Below are 4,858 nucleotides of genomic sequence, written 5' to 3' on the forward strand. Positions count from 1 at the left end.
GAAGACTGCTTGGGTGGGGAAATGCATTAATTGTCTTAACCAGTTGTGAAACCCACAATCAACATGACCAACTTGCCAAGAAAAATCAACCCACTTCTATAATAGAGGTACTATGATTATAGAATCAGTCAAATGCTCTCTGATTATATTGAGGAGCAGCTCTGTAGGAGAGGATACATGCCTGACACTAGACACCTGGTCAAATATCCATGGTGGGAAAAAATAGGCCCTAGTGGAAAACTTAATACTGCCATTTAGCTAAATAGACAAAGCATCAAACTGCCTTCCAAATACTAAGACTTATACCAATAGATAGACATTAATGACACCTATAATCAGAGAAGCCTCTTTTCAGTGAATGGTGATGAATGCAGAGATTCGTGGGCAAACAAGATGCTGAGAATAAGTGATGGATGAGTGCTAATTCCTGTACAAGTCATTTATACAATTTTTTTTAAGGCTCTTTGATTGCAGAATATATGTTATAAAGACTGTAAGAGCCAGAAAATAGGGAGAAGCACTGGAAAATGTCATTCCTGGGCCATTGACACGGCCATTGCAATCACAAGCTCATAACAATTGCATCAGAGAGGGAGCAGTCTTAATTTAGAAAATGCCTCCATTAGCTCCCACTATAGGCAAGCCTATATGACATTTTCTTCATTAGTGACTGAACCCCTAATGAGCTGGGCCCTCCCTGGGCTGGTGGTGCTGGGTTCTATGAAGAAGCAAGCTGAGCAAGTCAGGAAGCAGCACTCCTCCATTGCATCTGTGTCAGCTTCTGCCTCCAGGGTCCTGCTTGAATTCCTGTCCTGACTTCTTTTGATGATGAACTGTGGAGTGGAAGAGTTAGCTGAATAAACCCTTTTCTCCCTGAGTTGCTTTGGTCATGGTATTTCATCACAGCAATAGTAACTCTAAAGCAAGAGAGTTTACAGCTGGGGCAGGCCAGCTAATGTCTAGATGCTAACAATAAGAATTTTCAATTCAAAATGAACAGTCCTAAACATCTAAACACACACACACACACACACACACACACACACATATATAATCAGCAATACTATATGTACTCAGTACATTGTATGTTTTATTTAAGTGTATATAACAATAATAACCAAAGAGGTCATTAATTTGAGGGTTAATGGGGAGATACAAAAGGAATGAAAAGAAGGTGAGGAACTGGTAAAAATGATGCACTTATGTATGAAATTCTCAAAGAAAAAAATTAAAATTAAATTTAAAATGTTTCTAGATAATAAATCATTGAGGGCTTGGAGAGCTAGCTCAATAATAAAGTACTTGCTATATAAGTATGGGAACTTGGGTTTAGATCCCCAGAACTATCCTAGAACCTCGGTGTGGTAGTATATACCTTTGACCCCAGAGCTGAGGGGAAACAGATGGATCTCTGGAGTTCACCAGTCTAATTGTGAATTGGTGTGTTATACATTCAGTGCAAGAAACTCTCTCAGAAACTAGAGAGAAGCTGAAGAAGGTCACTGGAGGGTGACCTCAAGCCTCCAAACTCACATGCATTCATGTGCTTGCACAATCACACACTTACACACACCATATAGCATAAACCAATCATTGATATCTTCATATGACTAAACTTTTGTTTCTATAAAAGATATAACAAGAAACTTCAACTGTGATGCTGTAATTAACACCATAAACAATATCAAGTCAAGAGCTAATAATATGAAGAATTTACACATTTTCCAACTGACATGGTTGAGAAATAGTTGAACAATTACTCAGAGTTTTATCTGGTGAGTTTATTTGGAGAAAGTGTTTGGGAGAATTCCTTATGTGAGAGTTCACTGGGTTCTGTGAGCAAAAGAGCAAAGAGGGTCTTCATTAGAGGTATTCAAAGTGTCCTGAAAAGTAGGTAGTCCTTGAAAAGCTGGAGCCTGACTCCAGTCCAGGATCTCTGGTGTGACAAGAGCAAGCTGTCAGGCTTATTTCTTTGTGACAAGGATGAGAAATGCAGTGGTCTTCCTTAAAAGTATGTGAAGACCTGGAGAGAGTGCCTCATTCTGAGTCTCAAAAGATATTTCAGTCTCCAAGGAATTCACTAAACTGCTCATGAATAGAAGACCATCAGCATAAAACAACTTCCAAGGGGCCCAAAGTAAAGTGACCATAAGGCAGGACACTCATCAAAGGATTAGTAATGTGGAGAGAATACAAGCCAGGTGCTGATAGAACTGATGTTGATAGGATTGCTTGCTGCTCTTCCTCCTAATAACAGATCAGTAAAGTCATGTTTACTGATCAGTTATGAAAAATGATGGGAGAACAAACATCCAGCACTTACTATCTTCTAATTATTTCCTGTGAACTTCACAGGAAGAAACCCATTTGAGCCTTACCACACAACAAAATTGTTGCTGGAGTTATCTCCAGTCCCACCTGGGGCTGCAGCCAATCTGACCCAAATAAACACACAGATGCTTAGATTATTTAAACTGTTTGGCCTAATGGCTCAGGCTTCTTGCTATCCAGTTCTTATATCTTAAATTAACCCATTTCCATTCATCTATAAGTTGCCACTTTTACATCTCGCTTCCTCTGGGTCTGGCTGGTGACTCCTCACTCAACCTTCCTGTTCCCAGAATCCTCTTCTCTGCTTATCCCTCCTATTCTATACTTCCTGCCTGACTACTGGCCAATCAGCGTTTTATTTATCAATCAATCAGAGCAACACATTCACAGCATCCTCAGCACAGAATAGGTGGTATCAGCAGGTCCCTTGTTCAGATGATGAGTCTAAGGCCCTCAAAGATCATGAATCACTAAGGTCACACAGCTGGTAAGTGGCAATTCCACTATCTAAGAACTTATTTATGGCTTCCTGTCCTACACTCATAACCACCATACTTTATGGTTAGCTCATTCAAACTGAATTAATTATCATCTGGTAAATCTTGATAACAACACATACTACTAAGTATTCTGGTGTATGTCCAGCCTCGTGTAAACTGTGTTCTGAGGAAGCAGGTTTCTGCTGTTTCAGCTGCCTTTCTATGCATTACCTTTCTTCAGAAGAAACAAAAAGAATTTATGATCCTCAGGGACTACTGCAATCATAGGACTTGACCTCTGAGTACTGCAGTGCCAGCTTTGTGCTGAATTAAGCAGGAAGTGGATTTTTACATTGATGGAAAGTCTCCTGAATGAAGCAGCCATGCTAGTACAGGACTATAATCTCTGGACTGAGAAGGCTGAGATGAAAGGATTTTGAATTCAAAGGTATTCTGAGTTTCAGCTTGGGCTCATAGGAAGACCATGTCTCTCAAAAATAAAAGTTCTTTTGTTGGGACAATATTTAAATATAGTATATCATAATTTAATATTTGTTATTTTTTTGTTTTCCAGACAGGGTTTCTCTGTGTAGTTTTGGTGCCTGTCCTGGATCTCGCTCAGTAGACAGGCTGAACTTGAACTCACAGAGATCCTCCTGGCTCTGCCTACCAAGTGCTAGGATTAAAGGCGTGTGCCACCACCACCCAACCAATATTTATTATTTTTAATGAATCTGGTTTAAGAACACTATAAAAAAGATACCAATCAATCTTCTACTTAAAGGTCATTATTTTAAATTTGTCTCAGTTTATGTTGTTGATAATATGCATTTGTTTGTTCATTATTTTTTGTCAACTATGTCCTCAGGCTTAATTTTGCTTTCAATCTGTAACTGTCAGTATTTACAATTAAAACTTTCATAGTATAGGTCATTCAAGACAGAGCTGACAAATCTCAAAATAGAGTAGAATACATCCCACTTGAATTGTCTCTAAAAGACAACACTGAGAGCATCATAACTGGGGTGTTTTGAATTTCAAGGTTATATCACACATTTAGATTTCTTGACTAGGCTCAATTAATTTCCACCCATTCATTCTGCAAATATCCCTGGGCTGCTATTACACAGTAGGCATATGCTGGGCATAGGAAGTCAAGACTAAATAAGAGAAAAACTGGCCTTGCTCTTATGGGTTGACATACCTGTTCTACACTGGAGCAGCAGATAATCAGAAACACAGGAATGTCATGTAAAACACATATGTAACATCTGGAGAGCACCTGAGGGATTTTGCTTTAAGCTGCAGGATTCACAATACAGTTCTATCAACAGGAGGCTCATTTTTGTATTTTTTTCTTTACTTTCTACTTTTATTAGTCCTGCTACCATTTTTTTTTTGTAAGAATGAGTAGCCTTTGCCCTATTTGTAAATAAAAATCCTAATCATCTGTGTTTTCAGTAATCATGTTTCAACCAACTTTTCAGCAATCCTTCATACAGTGTATTCACTTTGAAGGCAGAAAAGAACCAAGGACTGGATGAATATTTAAGTTTCATGCTAGGGAGGGCTCAGCAAACTCAGAACTTTGAAAGGAGTCACTTACTCAAACTTCCTGGAGTCAAGGTCAGAAAACTATAAGAGAGATCGCTGCTGGAGGTAAATCTGAGCAGTTTTTATAGGCCAGAAATATGTCTAATTCTCATGGTCTTCCAAACAAATACCACAATGATAAAATGCCCAAAAAGAAAAGATTGGCAATCTCTACAATTCTCAGCACCAAAATTAAATGAAACAACTAAGCTAAGTAGTTGTTTATGCTCATCATAAATCCCCCCAGGGTGCTAAGCTAACAGGAGCCCCCAGAGCCAAGACCTGCAGGAGATGCCAAGAGCTGGGAATCAAGTCAACTGCTACTTAATTGACTCTGGGCACTTCCCATGCTCCCTCACCAAACCATTTTTGGAAATCCTTTCTGTGTGCAATCTGATCTTTACAAATTTAAAAAACATTTTTGATCTTGTTAATTTTTTTTCAATTTATATTAC

The sequence above is a fragment of the Peromyscus californicus genome, unplaced genomic scaffold (genome assembly GCF_007827085.1).
Source record: "Peromyscus californicus insignis strain IS unplaced genomic scaffold, ASM782708v3 Scaffold_5__1_contigs__length_169319896, whole genome shotgun sequence".
NCBI classification, from domain to species: Eukaryota; Metazoa; Chordata; class Mammalia; order Rodentia; family Cricetidae; genus Peromyscus; species Peromyscus californicus.